We start from the raw sequence: 27,605 nt of genomic DNA, 5'->3' as shown, positions 1-27,605 counted from the left end.
CGGGGTCACCATGAGTTGGAACTGATGCAACGGCAACAGGTTTGGATTTTAGAAGGTGCACATACACATTCATGAAGCAAAAATACAAGACAGCGTACAATTAAGGGAAAACTGAATTGAATGGAGAAAGGCTGCTGTGTGATTTCGAAGGCAGGAGGGATTGTGAAAGTTGAAGTGAATGGGGAAGATTTCATGCATAGAGTCTTTAATTATAACTTTTAGTATTATTAATCCAGTCTCCTAACATGGCTTAGGGGCCCTTTGTGATCTTAGCTCATGATACCTCCCAGGTCTAACCCTCTGTCTGGTCAGTTCATGCTTGACCTTCTAATTTATCTTTCAGGAGGCCTTTCTTGGCCTCTTATCCAGCATAGTTGTGTCTCTTCTGTGGTTTCCCATATCATCTCTCCGCAATGGTCAGTTTGTCTATTTTTCCCAATTCTGTAACCCTACCACATCTGCACAGTGATTTCTTTAAATAATATTTTATTGTGTTTTCACTGAAGGTTTGCACAGCAGTTTAGGTTCCCATTCAACAATTTCTACATAAGTTGTTCAGTGACATTGATTACATTCTTCATAATGCATGAAAATTCTTATTATTTCTGGTCTAGTTGTTCTGTTTTGCACAGTGGTTTTTACATAGTAAGTAATCAATAAATGTTTATTGACTATTGAGGCAATGCTTTGTAGAAGATAAGGACATATAAAGGGCTTTGGTGGTGCAGTGGTTAAGTGCTTGGCTGCTAACCAAAAGGCTGGTGGTTCAAACCCACCAGCTGCTCCTTGGGAAAAAGATGTGGTATTCTGTTTCTGTGAAGATTTCAGCTTTGGAAACCCTATGGAGTGGTTCTGCCCTGTCCTATAGGGTCACTGTGAGTAGGAATCGAACGGACAGTAATTTTTTTGGTTTTAAGGACATGTATGAAAAGCTACATCAAAAGTGGTAATAATGACACTAGTGCATCTGCCTGCATATGGCATCATGGAAATCAAGGGGCGGGGGATGGTGGAAAAACACTCTTTTCAATTGTGCATCTGTGGCCAATTCTAGTAGCTAAATTCTCATCCTCATGCTTAGTCTAGTTCTATACTTTTTATTTTTTTTAAATCCCTCCTGCCATACTATCTGTACTTGGCCCTGTGCAGTTCAACATTGCTATCAATTATTTGAATGAGGAATGGATGTTTCATTTAATAAAATCTACAGATGACAGAAAGCTGGGAGGAATAGCTAATACCGCAGATAATAAAATCAAGATATAAAATAATCTTGACAAGCAAGAACTGGTCCAAAACCACAGGCTGAAATCCCACAGGGATATTACCAAAGTTCTGTGTTTAGATTAAAAAAAAAAAAAAAAAAATCAATGGCACAAGGATACAAGCCTAGCTTTATGTCAGTAGACCTGAAAAGTATTTAGGGGTTTCCATTGATCATTAAGGGAAGTTTACAGGCATCATTAAAGAACCTCCCCATACTCAAAGACTTAAATTACACAATTAACTCGTAAGGATGTGTTTGTCACTGTTGCCCTCTAGTCTGTTCTGACTACAAAGGCACTTTCAAGGCCAGAAGCTGAGAAAGCAAACAGAGTTTGATTGTGGCGTAAGCAATGGTATTAACATATCTAAAGAGAGAAAGTGTCAAGTCAGAAGCGGGTAGATTGTCAGCATGAAATGTAAAAAAATGAAGAGTCAGAGAGGAAACAGCTGACAGTGTATCTCTGTCCAGGGAAAGGGCACCCAGGCCTCAGGATCTGATTGGCATGATTCAGACGTCAGGAGGATAAGGAAGTTTTAGCATGGCGATGTTAAGCACATGGACCGGGTTAGACAGCTGTCCCCAGTATATGATTTGGGGGAAGTTACTAATGCTTTGGCAGTCCTCATCTGTAAAACAGGGAGAATCATGATACCTACTTGTGGAGTACCCAAAACCAAACCTACTGTTGTTGAGTAGATTCTGACTCATAGCTCCCGTGGAGCGGCTGGTGGGTTCAAACAGCTGACATTTGGGTTAGCAGCTGACTGCTTTAACCACTGCGGCACCAGGGTGCCTACTTGAAGAGTAAAACCAAAAACAAACAAACAAACAAAAAAACCAAACCTGTTGCCATTGAGTCTATTCTGACTCATACTGACCCTATAGGACAGAGTCCAACTGCCCCATAGGGTTTCCAAGGAGCAGCTGGTGGTTTTGAACTGCTGACCTTTTGGTTAGCAGCCATAGCTCTTAACCACTACACCACCAGGGTTTTCACTTGTGGAGTAGCAAGTATTAAATGAAATAATGTGTTATGGTGCTTGGCCCTTAGTCAGGGTTCAATACATGTTGGCTATTACGGTTGTTTTGTAAACCGATACACTGGCCTTTTTAGTTTTTACATTAGTCTTTTGTAGGTTCCCTGATGATTCTTTCCATTAGGATTTGCTTCATTTTTTGGTGAGCTGGAAAAGAAGCAAATTCCTGAATGCTTGATCCTGAAACTACAGTCATCCTTATTTTTTTTTAGATAATATTTATATCAGTGTAATGATACTATGGCAACAACACTAAAGAGAATAATGAAATATTTCATTAAAATATAAAAATCTATACTCTAAAAATGGCATATACAAACTGAAACATATGATGTCACCTTAAGGACTAAGGTGCGCCTGACCCAAGCCATGGTATTTTCAATCACCTCATATGCATGGGAAAGCTGAACAATGAATAGGGAAGACTTAAGAAGAACGATGGTATCGGCAAAGAATATTGAATATACCATGGACTTTCAGAAGAATGAACAAATCTGTCTTGGAAGAAGTACAGCCAGAATGCTCCTTAGAAGCAAGGATGATGAGACTTCATCTTACGTACTTTGGACATGTTGTCAGGAGGGACCAATCCCTGGAGAAGGACATTATGCTTGGTAAAGTAGAGGGTCAGCATAAAAGAGGAAGACCCTCAACGAGATGGATTGACACAGAGGCTGCAACAATAGACTCAAACATAGCAATGACTGTGAGGATGGCACAGGACCAGGCAGTGTTTTGTTCTGTTGTACAGGGGGTTGCTATAAGTCGGAACCGACTTGATGGCACCTGACAACAACAACAACCGGGGGCTAAGAATGGCTAAAGAGCAAGCAATGCTAAAGAGAGCCGTTATACTTGCCTTCAATCTTTGAAGACGTGTTATGTGAAAGAGGAAGCATATTTGCTCAACTCCATGTAAGAAGGCCTCTGTATTGAACAGAGTTGCCCCAGTGAACTTTCTGCCCTTGAATGCACGTATTGCAGGCCCATCACAGGGACGCCCTGGAAGAAGTGCGCTTTGGGTCTGTATTTACGTAAGTTTGGGCATAGGCAGGAGATCCTGGGTGGTGCAAACGGTTAATGTGCTCGGCTGCTAACTGAAAGGTTGTCAGTTTGAGCCTACTCAGAGGCACCCTGGAAAAAAATCCTGGCTATCTGCTTGTGAAGCCATTAAAAACCCTATGGAGCACTCAGTCTTTTGCCCCCAAATCCAGTGTTTTCAAAAGTGCGTTCTGAGACCGCCTGCATCAGAATCACCCTTCTGAGGCATTTATTAAAAATTCAGGTACCCCTGCCACATATTTGGAGATTCTGCTTTAATAAGTCTTGAAAGGGGCTCAGGAAACTGCATTGGCCTCAGTCCAATACTTTTTCTACTACTCTGCTAAACTTTCCACTAGAATACCAATTTTAAGGCTCTGTTCTTTCAGTAGTCTTCAGTGGTTAAACCCTTGGCTGCTAACCGAAAGGTCAGCAGTCTGAACCCACCAGCTGCTCTGTGGGAGAAAGATGTGACAGTCTGCTTCCATAAAGATTTACAGCCGAGGAAACCCTATGCAGCAGTTGTACTCTGTCCTATAGGGTATCTATGAGTAGGAGTTGACTCGATGGCAATAGGTTTGGTTTTGGTTTCTATTCTTCCAATGAATATCTATTAATTCCAGCCATGTACCCGATACTGTCTCAAGAGACTGGCAGAGACAGTGGAGTAAGACAACATAGGTGTCTGCTTATTGGAGCTTATAGCTAGTTATTGTTAAATAAGCAAACCAATAAAAATTAAGAACCATATCAGACAGCGAGAAGGGCTATGTCAAGAATTAAACAGGGTGCTGTGGCTGAGAGTGATCCAGTAGCTCTTTCGGATTAGAGGTGACTTTCTCAGGAAGTGATGTTAATTAAACCAAGAGCTGAATGGTAAGAAGCCCATCATGCAAAAGGTCAGGGGCCAAAGTGTTCCAGTTAAGGAGCTGTTTAGTGCCACGGCCCTAAGAGGGGAGGGAGTCAGTTGTGTTTGAGGAATGAGGTCACTGTGGCTGGAGTGTCCTAAGTTAGGGGAAGGTGGAGGATTAGGCTAGACAGGTTGACAGTACCCAGATCATGGACAGCTTTGGGAGCCATGAAAACTTTTCCATTTTATTTATTTATTTATTTTTCATGTACTTCTTTGTGTCTTTGTTTATCTTGGTCAAGTTGTGCTGACTTCACCCATAATTGGTCTTGCCTTTCCCATCACCAAATGTAACAAGTCTCTACTATCTAGAAAGTGATTCTCTCTCCCTTTTCCTCCCATCCCTGGTAATAATCAAAGAACTTTGCTTTCTGTGAGGGTATCTCTTCTTGACCTTTTATAATAGTGGAACCATACAATATTTGTCTTCTTGTGATTATTTTACTCAGCATAACGTCGTCCAGATTTATTCATGTTATGTTTCGTGGACTCCTCATTGTTCTTCATAGTTGCGTAGTATTCCATTGCATGTATGTACCACAATTTGCTTATCCATTCGTCTGTTGATGGGCCCTTAGGTTGTTTCCATCTTTTTGCTATTGTGTCCATTTCATTTTAAGTGAAATGGATGCCATTAGAGGTTTCAGTTCAGGTGGATTTGCGTGTGTGTGTGTGTGTGTGTGTGTGTGTAAATATTTATGTAACAAAACTTTTGCCATATCAACATTCCTCACATGTACAATTCAATGACATTGATTATGTTTCTCAGTATTTGATAGTTTTAAGAAGGGGAAGATATAATCTGATTTCCATTTTTAGACGATCCCTCTGGCTGCTGCTGGATTCTATAGGTGTGTGACTCCCAGTTATTAAACACACCATCAGTACCACTGGAGACAGCTTGTTTTTTCTGGGTTTCTCTGTTAACACTTACATAGCTCTTTATACTTTACAAAGCACTTTTAGATGCCTTATTTAATTTGCTTTTCTCAAAAATCTTAGGAGACTCACATTACTAAAATTTTCATTTTGCTGATGAAGAAACTGAGGTTCATACAGGATGGGATTCTTTTTAGTCCTCATAGTCCACATATCTTTTAAGGGGAGACATTTGAAAATAGGGAGATTTTACACAAAAATCAGGATTTCTTGCTTTTAACAAAACAGAGATCTGTCTCACCGAGCTCACATTCCTTACAGAGACAGTGGACCAGAGCTGCAGGGGCTTCTCCTTAGGATGAGACCATCCCCCCACCCCCATCCAGTCCTACCACACCAGGTCTGCCTCAGTCTTTTCACTATTTTCCTGATTCCTGGATACGCCTGAGTTCCAAAACACTGCCCTCAGGTGTCCTCAGCCTGCTCCTTTACTACCTCTTCACAGCCCTTATCCTCTTCCCCCATCAGTCAAACCTGTTCCCAGGAAGAGACAGAGGATGCCTGGCGCAGCCTCCTTACTCCTAGTCAAAGGACTATGAACTTACTCCCATGGGAGCTTAGCCCAATGCAACCTGTGCCACATAAAAGTTTATTTGAAGTCCGCACTTTAGCTTAGAAATTTACGCAAAATTTGCTTTTACTCTATAATGTAGCTTCACTCTATAATGTACCTGATATACTAATGCTTCAGGAAAAAATTCAAGTTTACCCTATGCTTCCACATTGCTTCATACTCCAGAGGACTGGTAAACCCTATAAAATTATACGCAAAATTTTTTTAATGTGCATTTTTCTAGCTTTATTCACATTGAGAGTCAGACTGACCAGAATCAGAAACTGGTGCTGCCAATTATTAACTCTGAAGTCACCTAAATCTCAGATCCTTGGTTTCCCTATCCACAATGAGTTTATTAATGCTTTCCTTGTGGAGCAAGGATTAAATGAGATAATATACACGAAGTGCTTAGCTCAGTGCCTGGAACAGTTGCCCTTGAGTTGACTGTGACTCATGGCGACCCCATGTATGTTGGAGTAGAACTGTGCTCCACAGGGTTTTCAATGGCTGATTTTTGGAATTAGATTGCCAGGTGTTTCTTCTGAGGTGCTCTTGGTGGACTCAAACTTCCAACCTTTCTGTTAGCAGCCAAGCATGTTGACCATTTACCCCACCCAGGGACTCCCTGGGACACTGTAGGCATGCCTAAATGGCAGGAATTACTATTGTCATAATTGGTGTTGGGTCTCCAGGTGAGTCCTTGATGCCCATTACACCTAAATGCCCAAACCCTTTTTTCCTGAACCAGTCATTTCCAGAGCAGGGACAACAGGAGAAGCCCCTACTCCACCTGTGGGTGTGGGGTTTGGTCTGGCATTGGTCTTGCTGCTGTAAATTCTGGAATGCATTGTGCCGAAAGTATTCTGGTGTTCACCAACATGCAGTTTTCTTTTAATCCCTACTAGCATGATCTTGGCATACATCTGGGCTTTTGTCTTTCCTATTGAGTGCTTTACCTCCCCAGCTGACGACTAACCTGTTGCCGTCGAGTCGATATTGATTCATAGTGACCCTATAGGATAGAGTAGAACTGCCCATTAGGGTTTCCAAGGAGCGGCTGGTGGATTCGAACTGTCAACCTTTTACTTAGCAGCTTGAGCTCTTAACCACTGCACCACCAGGGCTCCCCCTGTTGACTAAAAAAAAAACCAAACCAAACCCGTTGCCGTGGAGTTGATTCCGACTCATACTAGTCCCACCCTAATCATCAGTCTGCTGAGGAAGTAATGTGGTTTGATTATTAAAGATGTGGATTCTAAAGCCACCCTACCTGGTTGGGTTCAAATCCTAGTTGAGCCACTCATTAGCTGTGTGACCTTGGACAAGTTACTTAACTCCTCTGTACTTTAGTTTCCACATTTTAAATATGGGATTAATAATAGTGCCTATGTTAAAGGACTACTATATTTTTACGCAGACAACACATGCCTTCTGTGTTTGTTTGTCGGCCGTGTCCTCCCCCAATGAGGCACCCTCACAAGTGCCACCATGCCAATCCTCTTCCACATGTTGCTTTAAAAAAATTAGCACAGTGCACTTAACAAAAATACTTCAGCATGGGAGGGCGCGGCCAGCAAACAAATGCAGTTGTGCGTTATTTGTGTAAAAATAAGGTTCTATCAGGATTAACCACCACTCGTCTGTCAGTTTGTCGTACTGTGGTGGCTTGTGTGTTGCTATGATGCTGGAACCTATGCCACTAGTATTTCAAATACTAGCAGGGTTACCCATAGTGGACAGATTTAAATGATTAAATATATGTAAGGCCCAGGTGGTGCAAATGGTTAAAGTGCTTGGCTGCTAACCAACAAGTTGGAGGTTCGAGTTCACTCAGAGGTATTTTGGAAGAAAGTCCTGGTGATCTACTTCTGAAAAATCAGTCACTGAAAACCCTGTGGAGCAAAGTTCTACCCTGACATGCATGCAGTCACCATGAGTCGGAGTCTACCTGATGACAACTGGAAAAAAATAATGTTAAAGAGCTACTACCAGGATTAAATGATTTCATACATGGAAAGTATTTAGAACAGTGCTTGCCACATACTAAGCCTTGTATAAGAGTTAGCATTTGTTATACTTACTTGACTCAGGCTCCATCTCTCACCCAAATTTGGCTGCCCCCTCTTCTGAGTGACTTGGACTTGTTTTCTATTATAGAAGCCACGTGCTAGAGTCCTACTCCAAGTGGATGTATCAGGTGGAACAATGCAGCCACTTGTTTGATAATGACTATTGCTTTGCCTGGAACCTACATCAGCTGTAACCCCACTCCCTACGTTTGAACCCTGTGGATACTAACTTGAAAGATGAATTACTCTTCCTGTAATGCAATGTCCTAACCCACATGATAGGATGAAGATGTGAAATTAATATTGGTAGTTTGAGGCTTTTCTCTATTCTTATATTGAAAAAAAAAAGGTGACTATTTATTGCATATCTACCTATGGGCCCATCTGCCAGAATGGTTTTTGTATCATCCTGTTTGGGTGGTGGGGAGAGAAATAGAATTCAGTGGTTCTCAAACCTAGCTAAGGATCAGAGTCACTTGGGAAACTTGTACTAATGTGGACTCCTAGATTCCATAACCATAGCTTCTGCTTCAGTAGGTCTGGAAAACTATGTTTTTAATAAGAACCTCAGGTTATCCTAGTGCACCTGTTTAGCTGACTGGCACTCGAGAATTACTTGGCTAGATGTTCTTTCAAAGTCTATTTTAGTCTTCAGCACAAAGATTCCAGAATGAACATAAAGGCTGGGGAATGTAAGAAAGTAACTTAGAGCAAGGTTCTACTACATCAAAGCATTTGTGGAAAAACTACAGCCAGGCATACTTCCTGCAGGTTTTGTCTGGATTTTAATCTAAATGGGGTGCTCGATATCACTAGTTTACACAACCAAAGAATTAGCAGTGCCCATGTCAGAAAGTGGAATCACAGTGAAAGTTTTCATGGCTCAATTTGTGAATAGACAACACCCAAGGCTTTTAGCCACTCTTTCTGGGAAGGGCTTCTGGAATGGTGGTCTCATTTATTTTACTATAAATTACCTTCTGGGCAAGATGGGCTGTTGTTGTTAGTTGCCACTGAGTTGATTCTGACTCATGGCAACCCCATGTGTGTTAGAGTAGAACTATGCTCCTTACGGTTTTCAAGACTATGATCTTTTGGAAGCAGGTTGCCAAGCCTGTCTTCTGAGGCATCTCTTGGATGGGTCTGAACCGCCAACCTTTCGACTAATAGTTGAGCACTTAACCATTTGTACCACCCAGGGACTCCACTGGGACAAGATGGGTAGGTACCACCTATTTGGAAGAATAAACCATCTGTGGTAGCTAAGATTTTCCATGTCCTAACTAGAATTTCAGAGTTGATGGAATAAGAAGCATTCTTTTAGGGAAGAACTATATCCTGGAAACGACTGCCTAGGAGATAAAATGCCACTCTGGTGTATTTAGCGAGGACAGTTTGGGATTTGTTGAGAAAGTCAGTGTCGAAGAGTCCGCAGGCGCTGCACGTTGAAAAGCATCTTCCCTTTGACGAGTGTTTAATTTGGCTTTGTAAAGGGTATGAAGTCAGGCATTTCATTTGTTTGACAGAAGCAAGCCCAAAGCACCTTCTGTAATACCATGCCACACAGTTTCATGACTTTTACCACGTGTTAGGCATAGTCTGGGAGTCTGTGTTAAATAAGCTTTGAGTCAAAACACCAGTTTGACAAAGGCCCATTTTAATTAAAGGACACAAACCTCTATGTTCTGAGCCTGGTAGAGGGACATTCCATCCACCACCTTGTCCTCAGGAACACTTTGCTCTGTCCTATAAGAGGAGAATGATGCTTCGGGGCAGGCGGGTAGAAATCTTTCAGTAAGTCCTAACACGTCTGGTGTTGCTGGCCTCCATAACGTTCTCTTTACTCCAACAAAGCTGGCTATCTGCCACAATATCAATTATCTCTGAGACAGTGATGATGTAGGATACTACTTTTTCAATATTACATTTTAACAAACTGGAATTAGGAAACCCTACAAAATTCACGCACTTTGACGTTTTGCTCATTAATATCCAGCGGTTCATAAATTGGCTATATCCATCATGCTTTTCTGCCTCAAGACATGCTAAGTGCCTATCTTTTAACAATATATTAAATAGCCCCCATTCTGAGTGTTTTGCTTCTTCCTGTCATCTGCTCAAGCAAGCCATGTTTCCATGAAGAGAAAGTAGAGCTCTTTTTTTTCTTTTAGAGGGCTCTAAGAGATGAGGAAATAGGCTGTATCTAACCTGAAATCAGATTCATGGATCCTTTTCCTGTATTGTCTACTCTGAACATCCATTTCCTCATAGCAGGGCCCAATCTTCCCCTTCCACCTCATCTCCTGCCACTTTCCCTGTGTTCTGTTCTCTGTATTCTAGATACATTGGCCTTCTTGAGTTCCTTTAAAAGCCCAATGTGCTCTTCTTCCTTAGGACCTTTGAAAGAGACATCTGTTTGCTGGGAAATCCCTCCCTTACTGCTGGTCCCTATATCCCCAACCTCCTTCCACTAGTTCCTTTGTTCACTCATTTATTCAACAAACATTTATTGGTCTATCTGTGCCAAACACTCGAGTGAATTAAACCAATTAATGAACCCTCATAGAACTTATATTCTAATTGGGAGATGCAGAACAAAAATAATAAGTAAATTATGTGGTGTATTAAACCAAAAAAACTCAAACCTGTTGCCGTCGAGTCTATTCTGACTCACAGCGACCCTATAGGACAGAGTAGAACTAACTCATAGGGTTTCCAAGGTATATTAGTAAATGATAATTGATATGGAAAAACAGAGAAGAGTAAGGAATATGAAAAGTGCTGTGTGTGTGTATGTGTGTGTGTGGGGGGGTGATTTGTAATCTAAATAGGGTGGTAGGTAACATTTCAATTAACTCTTAGTTGTCTTTAGAATGCAACTCAATTTAACTTCCTCAGGGGTGTCTTCCAGACTAGATCTATCAGTGAGTTCTAGAATGTCTGATTAGATCATTGCTTTCATAATTCCCAATACTTTTCATTTATTCCTCTAGTACCATTTGTAATTATATACTCATGTGATTGTTTATTAAAGAATGTGCTGTCCACCATATTGTAAGCTCCATAATGGCAAAGATGAGATCCTTTTTGATTTCTTCTCTATCTCCAAAGCTAACTCAGAGTAAGTGTTCAATACATATTCGTTGAATGCATGAAATAACCTGCACGATGTGGATAAAAATGTACATCTAGACTAAATTAAGACAGTGACTGTGTAAGTCCTTTTTATTAACTGCAAAGTTCTACAAACATGCCATTCTTTGGATAAAAGACACCCTTGTGTCAGTGGTCTGTTGTTCACTGATAATGTAGGACCCTGGATTCTCTTTATGGAGGCAGTATGGTTTAGTGGCTAAGAGCAAGGGTGCTGAAGCTAGATTGCCCGGGTTGACTCTTAGCTCTGCCACTTACCTTATGAAATTGTTGTGCCTCTACTTCCTCATCTATAAAATGGGGATGATAATAGTACCAATCTCATAGAGATGTTGTGAGGATTAAAAAAGTTAATACAGCTAAGGTGCTTAGAGGAATGTCTGGCATATAGTATATAAAAACCAAATCCGTTGTTGTTCCGTTGATTCCAACTGATAGTGACCCTATAGGACAGGGTAGTACTGCCCCGTAGGTTTCCAAGGAGCCCTCGGTGGATTTGAACAGCCAACCTTTTGCTTAGCAGTTGTATCACTTAACCACTGTGCCACCAGGCCTCCTTTGTTGTTAGGTGCCGTCAAGTTGGTTCCAACTCATAGCCACCCTATAGGACAGAGTAGAACTGCCCCTTAGGGTTTGCAAGGAGTGGCTGGTGGATTTGAACTGCCGACATTTGGTTACCAGCCGAGCTCTTAATCACTATGCCACCAGGGCTCCATGTAGTTAAATACTCAGTAAATGTTACTGTTATCATGGTTGTTACTACTATCTGCCATATTTCTAACTGCAATTCAAGTACTTCCTTTATTAACTGAAATGTTTCTTGGTTTCTTCTTAGACACAGAAAAAACTAGTAACTCCTAGTTCAGCAGTGTTTTCTTTAACATAAATCAATGAGTGTGGTCTGTGGTGCTTTTCCAATTGTCTTGGTAACTGGAAGTTAAGCTAGAGCAATTGATGGCTGAGAAAACTGGTTCAAATCCTGGTTCTGTCACTTGGTGGTTGAAAGACTTTTGACAAAATTTTAATAATTCTATATAATAGAATTTATAATTGTAATGGCTCTCTTGCAGGATTGCTGTGAAGATTGAGTGAGATAATGTCCATGAAGGACCAGCTCAGGGAGGTGTTCTACAAATGTTAGTTCTGCCTCCCCTGCCCTTTGCTTTGCCCAGGAACAAATCTACATTTTAAAAGGAAACTTCTGGAGACAATGACATTGTGGTCTGTGATGACGGTTCTGACAAGCATTCTAAATCAGGAAACCAAAGTCAACACATTTGGAACTCACTTACACATGCCCTGAAATAATTCATATTATTGGCAGAGATCCGTGCAATAAGCATAGAGTTCATTTGTTGTCAGATAATCAGGGAGAAACAGTTTTTAAAAAATATCCCTTTTAAAAAATTTTACTATTCTAAAATATATATGATAAAAATTGTCATTTTAACCACTTTCAGTGTACATTTAGTGACATTAATTACATTCACCGTGTTGTGCAACCATCACCACTATTTCCAAAAGTTTTACATCACTCCAAACAAAAACTCAGTACCTCTTAAGTAATAACTCCCTATTCACTGGTAACCACTAATAAAATTTTGTCTCTATGCATTTGCCTATTCTAGATACTTCAGCTAAATGGGATCATACAGTACTTGTCCTTTTGTGTCTGACTTACTTCACTTAGCATCATATTTTCAAGACTCATCTATGCTGCAACATGTAGCAGAACCTCATTTCTCTTTATGGCTGAATAATATTCATTGTATGTATGCGCCGTATTTTGTTTATCCATTTATCTGTTGATGGATGCTTGGATTGTGTCCATCTTTTAGCTATTGTGAATAGTGTAATGAACACTGGTGGACAAAATAACATTTTTAATATCAGAAATGCATCAATTTAAAAACAATTAACTAACTAACCAACTAGTTAACTAGAAATGCCACACTAAATATATTTTGTGGATGGCTGAAAAATTTTATAAGATAATTTCTTATTGTTGATTAAAAATATTAGTTATGAATATTTGATGGTATAAAGAGAATCTGAATGTTCAAAGTCAATTGCTTAATAATTGCAATTACGAATTGTTTCAGGTTGTGTGTGTGTGTGTGTTACTGTGACAAAAATGAAAATAAGTCCAAAACATTCCCTTCATAAGCACAAAGATTCTAGACTTTTCTTCCCCCCTGCCAGCATGTTTTGCTAACCTTAGCTGATGATTTTCACCAGCTGTTCACTTGTAAAATATGCTTTTCAATATGTCACAGTTAAAGCCTTCAAATTATTCTCCACTTCAAAAGACCTGGTTTCGGTTTCCACATCATCCCTTTTCCCATGTTGAGGGGTTTTGATTAACAAATGTTTATTGAGGCTCCACTGTGTATGTGGCAGGCTCCCAGAATGGCCTTCCCAGTGCCCTTGGTGTTCCAGATGTCAGATAAACTGGAAATCTATGGATCTGGAGTTAAAGCAGAATTAAAATTATGTGTGAACATGAACTGAGTACTTATAGGGCAACATGCTGTTCACCACTGGCAGCAGCAGAATCGGGGGATTTATTTTCTACTTATTGGCTTAAAATGCGAAATCTAGACGTGAGGAGGCCTAGCCTACCTGTCCCTAGGGAATCTTCATGCCAAATTTACTGATTCTAATCCATCTGACATTCTTTATTTGATGAATGTTCAAGCTACTCACTGTTGTTCTAGTCAGTGCCTTTGATAGCACGTCACAATCTATAAGATAAAATTTGGCATTCAAGCCTCATCATGGTATGGATCTCGCTTACTTTTACAGCCCTTTTCCTTTTAGTCCTCTTCTGGCTCCCAACGCTCCAGCCAAAATCAATTGCTTGCTGTTTGTGCTCATTCATTGAGTACCTATTCTTGGCCAAGCACTGCTTCGTGAACTTAAAAAAAAATTATCCTGTTAGTTTCTCTGGAGTTAGTTATTTTTATCCCTATTTTATAGATGTAGATACTGAGGTTCAGAGATGTCAAGTGACTTGTCCAAATTCATGGGCTAGTAAATAGATGAGTTATTATTTGAATCTATAACTCCAAATCCACAGTGAAATGGGCTCTTTCCATCATGCTATGATGCCTTCCACCTTAAAAAGCCTTAATGCTGCACCCTTTCCCCATATGGTAGCAGAATAATGGCCCTCCAAAGATGTCGACGCCCTAATCCCTGGAAACTGAATATGTAACCTTAAGTGGCAAAACAGAAGTAAGATTGCAGTTGGAATTAAGGTTGCTAACTAGCTGATCTTAAAATAATGAGATTATCTTGGATTACCCTGGTGGGCTCAATGTAATCACAAGGGTCCTTAAAATTGGAAGAGGGAGGCAGAAGAAGAGAACCCGGAGATGTGGCAAGGAAGCATGGTCAGAGAGATGCCACATTGCTGACTCTGAAGATGGAGAAAAGGACCATAAGCCAAGATACATGGGCAATCTCTAGAAACTAGAAAAGGCAAGAGAGAGAATTCTCCCCTAGAAAAGCCAGAAAGGGGTGCAGCCTTGCTGATATCTTGATTTTTAGCCCAGAGAGACTGGACTTCTAACCTACAGAACTGTAAGATGATAAATTTGTGTTGTTTTACACCACCAAGTTTGTTATAACTTGTTAAAGCAGCAACAGGAAACTAATGCACGTCGCAAGTGACATTCCTTTTCTACATATTTCAGATGCCTGCTCGTCATGCTAAGGGCTGAAACCCTCCAATCCCATGAACCCTCTTTGTCATCGAAACTTGCTCTCAGGAAAGGTCTGCAGCTGTCCTTGAGTAACAGCAGCATCCTAGACAGAGCTGACAGAAGCTATCTAAACCAATCCCCTCATCCCACAGAGGCTGAGTGACTTGTTCAAGGTCATACAGGTAGCAGTGAATGGGTGAGAACTAGAACTCAGAACTCCCCACTTTTATTTCTAACAGCTTACTGGGAAAATTTTATTTTATTTTTTTAAATTGTGCTTTAGATGAAGGTTTACAGAGCAAATTAATTTCTCATTAAACAGTACACATGTTGTTTTGTGACATTGGTTGCCAACCCCAAGATGTGTCAATACTCTCCTTTGTCGACCTTGGGATCCCCATTATCAGCTTTCCTATCCCCTCCTGCCTTCTCATCCTTGCCCCTAGGTTGGTGTGCTCATTTAGTCCCATTTTGTTTTATGGGCCTGTCTAATCTTTGGCTGAAGGGTGCACCTCAGGATTGACTTCAGTACTGAACTAAAAGTGTGTCCGGGGGCCATACTCTCAGGGTTTCTCCAATCTATGTCAGACCAGTAAGTCTGGTCTTTTTTTGTGTTAGAATTCTGTTCTACATTTTTCTCCAGCTCAAAACTTTTTTTTTTTTTCAAGAGCTTCAGCATTTTTCAGGAATCAGTGTCCTGAGATTTAAGATTAATCTTCCATACCAGAATTTCCAGAACCAGTAAGCCTCCTCCCCAGGGGAGGAATTTTTGTGATTGGAAATCACACTAAATAGATCTCTAAAAAGTCCTGTGACCAGTTGGAATTAACCCATCCACCAGCGTCTTGTAAATGTATCATTTGTTCATTCAGCCAACAGTATGTGCTAGATAGTGTACTAAGTCCTGAGAATTAAAAATGAGTAAAACAAGAAGAATCCTGATCAAAAGGAGGAAAATGCAGAACAGAATTTTAAATTCTCATGGAATCCAGACTTTCTGGAGCCAAGGGTCCTGGATGAACCTTCGAAACTATTGCCCTGAGATAAACTTTAAACTTTAAACCAAGCGTATCCCCTGAAGTCTTCTTAAAACCAAACAATAGTTCAGCTCATCTAGTAAAAAATGTCTGCCTTGAGCATTATGCTCTTCTAAGAACTATCTATATGGGATCAAAGTGACAACAATAACTTAAAAGATTAGATGGGAACCTTAGGGGGCAATGAATTCATGTTAATGGGGGACGAATAACTCAGAAAAGGAAGGTGAGAATGGTTGCACAACTCGAGGAATATAATCATTGTCACGGAATTGTACATGTAGAAATGGTTAAATAGGTGTATGTTTTGCTGTGGATATTCTCAACAATGACAACAACAACAAAATAAAAATAAACAAATAAAAAGACCATAATATACACAGAGACTCACGGGGAAGAGAGACACCAGGTGAGGACCTATCTACAGCCAAGCAATGCCAAGGAATCAAGGAATGCCCGGGGCTACCAACAAGGAAGGAATTGACATGATTGAGACCCTGATTTGGGCTTTTAGCCACCAGAGCTATGAGAAAACAAATTTCTATTCTTTAAACAAACAAACACATTCAACAATACATAGAGATAATTCCCTATTTCTTTTATTTAGATATTCACTAATCATACATAGAGTTTCTATCTGTGCTAAGCTTTGTGCTAGACGATGAGGAATATATTGTTGAATAAAATGGTTCTTGCCTTTGTGGACCTTAAGAAAATGAATAAAACACAGTCCATGCCCATTGGAAGCTCATGGCTTAGTGGGGCTGAGAGGGTGGTCAGGGGTGGGGAACAGACATAACAAACAGAAATTGCAAGGCCTTGTAATAAGTGGTATGTTAAAGCGAAAAATCACAGAGTCACAAGGAACTCAGAACAAGAGGATTCAGCCAAGCCTGAGGCTTCTGGAGGACGTGGTGCATTGACTAGGTTTTGAAGTAAGAGTAGGAGTTCCCATATGGAGAAACCAAAAACCAAACCAGTTGCCATGGAATAGATTTCTACCTATGGCAACCCCATGTGTCTCAGAGTAGAGCTACACTCTATAGGGTTTGCAATGGATGTAATCTTATGGAAGTAGATCACCTGGCATTTTTTTCCAAGACAACTCTGTGTGAATTCGAACCACCAGTCTTTCAGTTAGTAGCTGAGCACTTAACAGTTTGTACCACCCAAGGATTCCTTAACATATGGAGACCAAAAAACAACCAAACCCTTTGCCATCAAGTCAACTCCAACTCACAGTGACCCTATAGGTCAGAGTAGAACTGCCCCCATAGTGTTTCCAAGGAGTAGCTGGTGCATTTGAACTGCCAATCTTTTGGTTAGCAGTCAAGCTCTTAATCACTGTGCCACCAGAGCTCCTTAACATATGGAGAAGCAGAGGGTAGTTCAGGCTGACAGAATGGTAGGACTGGACTGGACAAATCAGTGAAAAAATCATTAGAGGGTTACAACTCTCTGCCTCTCCACCAAAGCCCCAAAGGCGGCTCAAAGAGTTATTTAGTACTTCATTAAATTCCAGAATGGCCCAGCTTTGTTTGTAAATGAGGGCCCAGCCTCAGATGGCCAGTGTTCAGCATGGGGAAGTGGAGGGAACAACTAGACCCAGGTATGAATCTTGACTCTGTTCCTTCCTAGCTGTAGTGATCCCCTGTGTGCAGAGTAGAACTGCTCCATAGGGTTTTCAAGGCTGTGATCTTTCAGAAGCAGATCACCAGAACTGTCTTCCGAGGTGCCTCTGGATGGATTTGAACAACCAACCTTTCAGTTAGTAGTCCAGAGCTTACTCATTTGTGCTATCCAGCTGCCTTCTTGGCACGGAGTGTTATGTAAACGGCAGTTGTAAGTATCAAGCTTAAGGATAGGGCTCAGATACACTCACCCTCTTGCTTTGCCCTATTTTATTGTAAACACTGTGTTGCTCAACAATTGTTTCCAGCAATTCTGATCTGAGTCCAAGGAGGTCTCACTGCTGGTCCACAGCAGGATATCATAGGCTGGGGGAGGGAGTGCTAGAGGTTTGACTTAGGTTAGAAGTCTACTGTGCTATATACCATTTTCCATACAGCTGCTACAGTTATCTTTTTGAAATGTAAAGCTGACCATGCTTACAATCCTTGGAAGGCCTTTCCTTCCTGGTCCCTGGCTCTCTGTCTAGAGCGACTAGCATCTCCTCCACCTCAGACACTTAGTGCTTTAGCCACGCCTACTTCCTCTCATGGCTTTGTCTGCTCTGATGGTTATATGGCCTGGAATACTCTTAACCAAACTTATTTGTCTGGAGAACTCCTATTTCATTGAAAACTAAGCTCAAATGTTACTCTCTGTGTGAAGTCTTCCCTGACTCTTTTCCCACGAGTCAGTCATATCCTCCTCTGAGCTACCATGGCATTTTGTGCGCATGTCTTAGGACGTTGTCTTGTTGCTGTTGTGTGCTACTGAGTCGATCCCAACTCATAACAACTCCATATGACAGGGCAGAACTGCTCCATAGGGTCTGCTAGACTGCAGTCTTTATGGAGGAGCCCTGGTGGAGCAGTGGTTAAGAACTATAGCTGCTAACCAAAAGGTCAGCAGTTTGAATCTACCAGCCGCTCCTTGGAAACCCTATGGGGCAGTTCTACTGTGTCCCATAGGGTCACTATGACTCAGAATCGACTTGATGGCAATGGGGTTAATCTTTACAGAAGGAGATCACCAGGTGTTTTCTCCTGAGGAGCAGCTGGTGGGTTTGAACTGTTGACCTTTCCATTAGCAGCCGAGTGCTCAACCATTGTGCCACCGGAGCTCCTTGTACATTGTGATATATAAAGTAACTATTTATTCATCCACCTCCCCAATCTGACTGGGTGCTTCTGGAGAGCTGGTTTAGTGTATTATTAATCTTTGTATTTCTAGCACATAACAGGGACTCAATAAATGTTTGTTGAGTGAATGACTAACTGACTAAATGAATAAAAGGCAGACAGATCTTCAGAATTTTCTAGTAGCTACCTCTTGTAAAAAGGTGGTTTGGGAGTCCTAGAAGTAATTGCATTATCACTTTCTGAAACAGATTAGTGCTAGCCAGGGAATGACAGTATGTCCAAAAGGTAATGAATTAAAACTTGCTTTGGCGTATCCCATTTCAGAAATGGGAGCAGTCTTTCAAGTGACTTGAAGAATAGGCTTCAGTAAAAGTGGAAGAAAATATATGCAATTAGACTCAATCAATAAAGTTGTCCTTGACTAATGTCTACATTTAAGGCAGTTTAATTAAATTATGAAAAAGGCCTTTCTGATTGTAACTGTCAGTCTGGTTTATCATATATGTACATGAGCTCCACACAGGGTTTTCTTTTAAGATTTCCAGGCCCTCAACCAACATGAAAATACAAAGAAGAATCACCCTTTGCACAAGAGTGGAGAGCCTGGTAGGTGAGTTTGAGAAAATACGGAATCCAAAACAGCTTGTCCGGGTAGGCTGTAGGCTGACAGAAATAAAAATCCTGCAAAGTGCTCTTCCTCTCCTCATTCATTCATTTAGAGAATGTTTATTCAGCACCTGCTGTATGTCAGGGTGCTGGCAATGCACTAGTAAACTATATGCTAGCTGCTGGCAATGTGCTGGAGTGGAGCATATAGACCTCAAACACAGATACATATAAATTGTGTTAAGCATGTTTATGCTTCCCTCACAAGTCCAGAATGCCCTATCTTCTTTAAATAAATTCAGTAAACAAATAAATAAATAAATTTAAATAAATTCAACCAGTCCTAGCAATAAACAAGAGTTCAGGACAAATACATTTAATCATCAAAATACGTTAAGGCTACTGTATGCCAGGCACTGTGCTAGGTACTGGTGACACAAAAATACCTTGAAGCAGTTTACAGCCCTCGTGGGAGAAACAGACATGCAAACAACAAAAATAACATTGCAGCGTAATAGCATAGAGTCCTTGGGTGGTGGAAATGATTAATGCACTCAACTGCTAACTGAAAGGTTGGTGGTTCAAGTCCACCAGAGGCTCCTCGGAAGAAAAGCCTGGCGATCTACTTCCAAAAGATCATGACCTTGAAAACCCTAGCATGGGTCTATTCTGACATACTTGGGGCCTCAGTGAGTCAGAGTCTGCTTGGCTGCAACTGGTTTTATGGTAATTGCAGTGACAGGGGTAAGCACAGGTGCTGCTAGAGGGACACAGTGCAGAGGAACTTCCCACATAGTCTGGGAAAGCTTCTTGCAGTTCCATGGCACCATTCCATGGCCTTTTGAGCATCTTCCCCTGTCACATGCACTATCCCCTGCCCCCCCCCGCCATGCTGGACACATGACTGGTGGAAATGAGAGAATAAAATCACCTATAATTTTTATTAATGAGATCCAGCTTTGGATGGAACTCTGCACCTCTGTCTACCTCCCGTCCCTACATGAGGCAGAGGAAGGTTAGGATGCAGGCAGGATCATCCCTCCTGGGCAGGTGGGGAAAGCAAAACTACTGCAAATTGAAGCTCCTGGTTAGAGCAGAAGGAGCCCTGGTGGCACAGTGGTTCAGTGCTCAGCTGCTAATAGAAAAGTTGGTGGTTGGAACCTACCAGCCTCTCCACAGAAGAAAGATGTGGCAGTCTGCTTCCGTAAAGATTACAGCCTTGGAAACACTATGGAGCAATTCTACTCTCTCCTATAGGGTCACTATGAGTCAGAAATGACTCCATGGCAACAGGTTTGGATGTTTGGTTGGTTAGAGCAGAGGAGCTGCCCAGAGGCAGTGGTCCTGAAAGCTGTGTTCAGGGGCTGAACTGTGCAGGAGAGTTCAGAGCTCACGTGGTCTAGTTCCATCAAACACAGTCATTCCAAGGGGCTCTGAGCAGAAGGGACGGATGTCAGAGGCAGCAGCAGAACCATAACAGCCAAAGGATGCTCAGTTAAATTTTTATATTTGAAATATATATTTGACTTCACTGATTTTATTTTAAAAATTCTGAAATGCTATTGAAATAAAGGACCAGTATTTCAACTGCATTTTAGTGTTATGCAAAATAACCACTGAGATACCAATAGTATCATTTTGTATCGGTATTTTAATCATTAGCTGGGGCTCTCTACCGGTATTTTAATCATTAGCTGGGGCTCTCTACCGGCAGTCACAGGATGGATTTAGACTGCAGACACATTTTGCTATTCAAGCACAGTTAAACATTTTAGACTAAAAAGCCTTTAGCTTTCTTCTGTTCACTGTAGTTCCCAACACTCCAGGTTGGCTGCTATGTCATGTAAGTTATCTGCCTGGTCCCGGAGGGCATTTGAAGTCACAACCTCTGATCTAGGCTAAGCCTCTTATTTTGCAGACAAGGAAACTTGCCTGGAGAGAAAAATGACTGTAATACAGCAAACCTGGGACTAGAATCTTAGGGTTCCATTTTCCCCCAGCTTATCCTATGACAGAGACTGTTTCTCTGAGAGATACTCAGTAAATTCAGTGTGCCCAAGATGCAGGAAACAGCCATTTGGGGCTGCCTCTGTCAGATAAAAATCCCCTTTGTTGTTGTTGTTACATGCCCTCCAGTCAATTCCGACTCATAATCTCCTTTAAGAACCAATAAATGCAGGCAGTGGGGTTTAGGCAGAAGATCGTGGTGACTTATACGTCAAGGTCTCCGCAATCTAACAACTGCTTGGGTTTTTGCATGGGATGGGCACATACCTTGTCTCCCTTTAGTCTGCCCATGCAGGTGAGAGATAGCTGGGTGCCCATGGAATCACTTTGAAAACCTTCTGAGCCAGGGTCACTTCAGAATGTCTATTCATGAGCTCAGATATGGGTGGGTGGGGAAGATTATGCATTAGGGCTTATCTCTCCCTCTCAGCTGGGTTTTAACCCTGGGGCCCAGGGTGGGAACTGGCAGAGGCGCTGACCTATTCACTTGGCAGTTTTGATCTGCATGTGCTCATTCTCATCACTCCCCACTCTGGATATGGTAGGAATCCAGGTTAAAAAAACAAAACAAAACAGAAAAAACCCGTTGCTATAGAGTCGATTCCAACTCACAGTGACCTATAGGACAGCGTAGAACCTACCCTATAGGGTTTCTCAGACTGTAATCCTTATGAGTTGGAATCGACTTGACAGCAATGGGTTTGGTTTTTTTTTTGGTAATCTTTACAGAAGCCAACTGGCACATCTTTCTCCCACGGCGTTCCTGGTGGGTTCGAATTGCTGACCTTTTGGTTAGAAGCCAAGCACTTAACCATTACACCATGGAACACAAGCAAGAAAGAGAAATTAAACCCCTGAATCCAAACACAAACTTATAAAAATTTAGAATGACTGGCTGACCCTAAGTATCCAAGGAAACCAGGCTAATCAATCTGGAAAGAATATGCTTCTGGGGAAGGCAGTAGTGGTTCAGTGGCAGAACTCTCATCTTCCATGCCGGCAGGAGACCCAGGCTTGAGTACTGGACAACACACTTCATGTGCAGCCACCACCCATCTGTCAGCGGAGTCTTTTGTGTTGCTATTACGCTGAACAGGATTTCAGTGGAACTTACAGACTAAGGCAGAATAGGAAGAAAGGCCTGGTGGTTACTTCTGAAAATCAGCCAGTGAAAATCCTATGGATCCCACGGTCCAATCCCATTGTGGATGGGGTTGCCATGAGCAGGAGCGACTCCATGGCAGCTAATGAAAACAAAAACATAGTTTTGGAAGAAGGCTGAGCCCCTTCCCCAAGCCATAGCATACCTTGCCCTTGAGAGCTTTATTTTCAACCAACACATATTTTTCTCAACTCGCCCATTCGTTTATTGCTATTAGCTATGCAGTGGGCCCTGGATGAGCTCCAAGGGGTTGCAGAGTCCCTGAAACTGGGTGCAAAACTGATTGATTTCTCACCTGCATGGGTGCCCTGAAGAATGATAGAGAATCTGCCCATCTGCTGCAGAGAAGCCTGTGACTTCTCTCAGAGGGCCCAGGGCAGAACCATCACCTATACTGCAGAGACCTTGTAAGTCACTGCCAGTCCTCCTCCTTGGCCCCACCATCTGCACTCTAGGACAGCTCCTAGAAACAAAGCCTGGATGGCTGCTTTCTGCGTCTTCATCCCTTCATCTGTAAGATGGCTTCTGAGGCAGGCTCTGTCATGAGATCCCTGGCCCCAGAGTTCGGAGGTCTGGAGTGTATTCTAGCTACATGTCTCTTTCTATGGAGACATCTCAGAGCTTTTACTTCAGCAGATTAACAAAGGACCTTGTGACTACAAAAAGGCGAAGAACCTTTGTCTTAGATTGTGAGCTTAAGTGAATAAATGATAACTTTCATATGTCTTTGTTTTACAGCACCCAGTGCTTACTTACAGGAGCCCTGGTGGTACAGTGGTGGTTTAGCTCCTAACCGAAAGGTCAGTAGTTTGAACCTATTGGCCGCACTGCGGGAGACAAGACCTGGTGATCTGCTCCCGTAGATATTTACAGACGAGGAAACCCTATGGGGCAATTCTATTTTGTCCTTTAAGTTCACTATGAGTCGAAATCACTTTGATGGCACACAACAACAAAAACAACAGTGCTTACTTTGGACACATCATCAGGAAAGACCAATTGCTAGAAAAGGACGTCATGTTTGGTAAAGTAGAGTGCCAGTATATGTGTAGGAGACCCTCGATGAGATGAATTGACACAATAGCCACAATAATGGACTCTAACATACCAATGATCCTGAAGATGGCATAGGTCTGGGCATTAATTTGTTCTGTTATACTTAAGGTCACGTGAGTCAAGAGCCAACTCAAGCGCAACCAACAACAACAGTGCTATGCCTAGCACATGGCTAGTGCTCAGCAAGGATTTCTTAAATATAGTCACATTGTTGACCATGTGTCTAGCACTGTGGTAAGAAGAGAGTTGGGAAGGTGTACTTTTCACCCACACAGAGCTTAAAATTGAATGGGGGGAAAAGATGCAAATGGGCAGTCCATACACAGAATGAAAGAACATGAGCGAGATCATGGAGGCAGACAATTTCTCCTGACATTTCCTTTCTGAACTGATGTCGCTTTGACTTAGTTATGAAGAAATAGCTCAAGTCTTTGCACCCTGAGTTTCCTGAACCATGTTGGGTCAGGTACTAAGTGACATGTCTTATATACCCAGGCAGCCCACCTGCAACCAGGGGCGAGGGTGCATGGTAGTAGGGCTTACTGAGGTTGACATGTTATGCTTTCTGCAAGTAGTCACTTGCCACTTGACCTACTCCAGAGATTAGAGCCACTTTGAGAGAAAGTTTTTTGGTTGTCTTTTATAGCTCATTTTTGAAAGATGGTCCACCTGGTGCCTGCTCCCAGGCTCTGGAAGAAGGCCAGGGGATGACAGCAGCATGAACTCGCTGTGGATAACAAGTCCTCTGTTATGACTGAAAGCGTTTGCAGTGCTATAAATAACTCTATCAATATTGTGATAATGGCATTTTAAAGAGGTCTATTTTACAAGTACTGAATGTAAGAGAGACCGCAGCTGCGCTCATTAATTCTGAAGTATGCCTCCCTCTATGTACATCTTGCAGGTGTAACAATAGGAGTGTTGACTCAATGAAAGTCTAGATAATGTTTAGATGAAGAAAAAGCTTAGAGTAACATTGTTAGTTTCACCATTGTGCTTGGCATAATGAAAACAAATTATAATAGCTTAATTGGGAAAAAAAAAAGGCAAAACATAACATTGTTACAGATTTCAGATGCTCACAAATAGCTCCTCCCTCCCCTTAAGAGCGCCTATCATAATTGACAGCAGTAGATCTTCTGATAATTAATTGCAGTAAATTATCACTTGGCACAAAGAAGGCATAATTGTAATTAATTTGCAACCTTCCCAGCATAACACTGAATTAGAAATGGCACTGCTGTAATGTTTCCAAGTGAGGAAACGGAGGGTAAAAAACCGCGTACCCCTTTCCTCTGATGCACATTCAGGGTTTTCAGGCAAACCCTCGTTGTAATTTTTTTGGTATGACTGTGGCATCTCCTCGACTCTCTTGGGTTAGGAGTGTTTAATTTAGATTGTGGCTGCTGGCTCTGGGCTATGATAGTTAGTGAGAGGGGTCCCCTGCTGAGCTCCTCCATGCCCTCCCATCACTCTAGCCTGGAGTTAGTCACTTAACCTCAGCATCCTCCTGTAGCTGTCTCATTCACCGGAGTGCTGGGAGACCTAATTAATTCAGATGTACACTACACTTCAGTGTTCTCAGATAATAGGCATCGTCTCAGTGCAAAATATTATTATATATTTAATTGAATGAATTAAGAAAGATCTGTCCTCAAAATGTTTTACTTTTTCCAGAGCATCCTATTTCTGCAGTGATGAAGATCCTGATTAAGAATCTTTGCCACAGTACAGTTTTATAGTGATTGCAATAGATCAAGCTTCAATCTAATTGCTCAACAATTAATTAGAAACAGAAATGAGGAATAAAAGTTATTTTCCTGGATTCTAGGGAACTGTTTATATTTCACTGGAGTGCCTGGGAGAACAAATCATCTGACTATAAAAGATTACATCTGGGCTAGAATTAAAGTCAAGCGGATTCATTAAGCTAAACGGTGGCCCAGAGATTACTGTCACGGCATTGCTACACTGCTGACCAAAGGGTCAAGGGGTCACTGACTCTTCCTTTGCTTGTTACATGTGCCTGTTTGAGAGAATGAGGAGGATTGCACTTCTGACAATAAGGATGAGAAACTGGGTTTCAAAGTCCTGCCTAAGGGTTGGTCATAAAAAAAATAAAACATGAAGATCATGGCACTGTTTCAGGCAGACCCATATGACAGAAATAAGCTTTATTAAATTATTTTGGACACTCTGCGAAGTTCTTCTTAGCCCCATTGTTGTAAGACTGAAAAAGGTGGATTTATAGCCAGAGCCCTTCACCGCGGCTGCCCTGCCAATGAACTCAGGTTTGATCTATATGTAACACCTTCTCTGGGGGTTAACAAATCATTCAATCATCATACAAGGTTCGTCTCTCAAAAAGCAACTCCTTACGTAACCCCTGCCACCCTGTACTCCCCAAATAACCCTCTCCAGTTGGGTTGAATTAGGTATGATGGTTTTATTGTGTGGGCTACTATTCACAAGTGTCTGAATTCCAAGCCTCCAACGTATTTTACACGAGACTTTAAATCGAACTCAAACCTTAGCCCTTTTCTCCAAAGGTCCTGATTTTTTTTTTTTTTTTACTGAGCTTCCTAAAAGAAGATATAAAGCGCATAGAAAGGAAATGTTGTCACCACCTACAAATGCTGGGTTTAGTGCCTGTAAACTTGGGATGTTAGAATCTTCACTCAGAACAAAATTCCAATTTTCCAATCTGAAACTGAAACATGACTTCCATAGAGCAAACGGAGGTAGGTAATCTCTGACAGGCTCTCATTTGCAAGAGGAAATAGGCTTAATCTGTATATTCTCCAAGGGGTAGAACTAGGATTCATGAGTGGATACACCAGAGAGGTAAATTTTGGCTTATGGATGAGCCGATTTAACTTTTAGAGTCATTTAAGGGGCAAAAAAGGGCATTGGTGGTTCAGGGGTAAAATTCTCACCTTCCATGCAGGAGACCTGTGTTCAATTCTTGGTCAGTGCACCTCATGTGCAGCCACCACCCGTCTGTCAATGGAGGCTTGCATGTTGCTATGATGATGAACAGGTTTCAGTGGAGCTTCCAGACTAAGACAGACTAGGAAGAAAGGCCTGGAGATCTACTTATGAAAAGTGGCCAGTGAAAACCCTATGGATGACAATGGTCCAGTCTACAACTGATCATGGGGATGGTGCAGGACCAGGCAGCATTTTGTTCTATTGTGCATGGGGTTGTCACGAATTGGGGTCAACTCACTGGCAGCTAACCACAACATAAGGGGCAAAAAGATGCCTATCAGAGGAGGGGATGTGAGCGGAAAGTTGAAATCAGTAGGCAGGGAAGGTAAAAAGAATTTAAGTATGGGAGTTGGGAGGGAGGGGTTTGAAGGCTTTAGACTATTTTTAAAGGACTCTTCCAATTTTGAAATTTTTATGGGTGTTTGATTTCATAAAATATGAAAGCAGAATTCTGTGGGGGAACTTGGAAGCAACTTAACATGAAAGAAAAAACCCAGGAATCTATTCTCTGCTATGGAGGCTTGAGTGGGTAGGTTCTCAGCAGGCAGGGAGGTCAGCCCAACGCAGAGAGCGATCTGAATTCCTTTCCAGTTCTTTGGTCAGAAATTGTTGATAAATTAAGGATCAAGAAGTGCATCCGTTTATTCTTTCAGTCATTAATTCATACAACAAACACTTCTGGAATACACCCTATGCTGTGTCCTCGTACTCTGGAGTATTTAGATACAACTCCTGCTCTGGGGCTGAACTTAACAAGACCTGCCACTATGCCTCAATATTTTAGTATTTTTATTCTGATTCTACCAGTGTGCAAAGGAAGGGAAATACATTAGCTATTCAGAAACAAATGAGAAGCCAGACTTTCTGTATTCTAGGTAAGTTTTAGCTTTGTCACGAAAACTCGGTCTGGCTCACTATGCTCATTCCATTACTCTCACCTTTGCCCTTTTCTCCCAGCCACTCTGGCCTTCTTTCTTTCACTTCCTTAAATACTCCATGTTTTCTCCTCTCTTAGGGACTTCATCCATGCTGTCCCCTGGGCCTTCATTCCCTATCCTTTATAGCTTTCAAGCATAATTTCCTTAAGGATATCTTCCCTTTTCCAGCGATGTAAGGCCGACCTCTCCCCTGGCCCCGTCCTGCCACACAACACCACTCCCTTTCCACCACAAAAGTTCTCCAGCCATCCTGTAGTTTTCTTTAGAGCACTTAATGTTGTTAAGGAGTCGTGGTGACACAATGGTTAAGTGCTCGGCTGCT

Source organism: Trichechus manatus, unplaced genomic scaffold, assembly GCF_000243295.1.
Source record: "Trichechus manatus latirostris isolate Lorelei unplaced genomic scaffold, TriManLat1.0 scaffold00003, whole genome shotgun sequence".
Classification (NCBI taxonomy): Eukaryota; Metazoa; Chordata; class Mammalia; order Sirenia; family Trichechidae; genus Trichechus; species Trichechus manatus.
The sequence above is the reverse complement of the archived record's forward strand: the minus strand, read 5'-3'. Positions refer to the sequence as shown.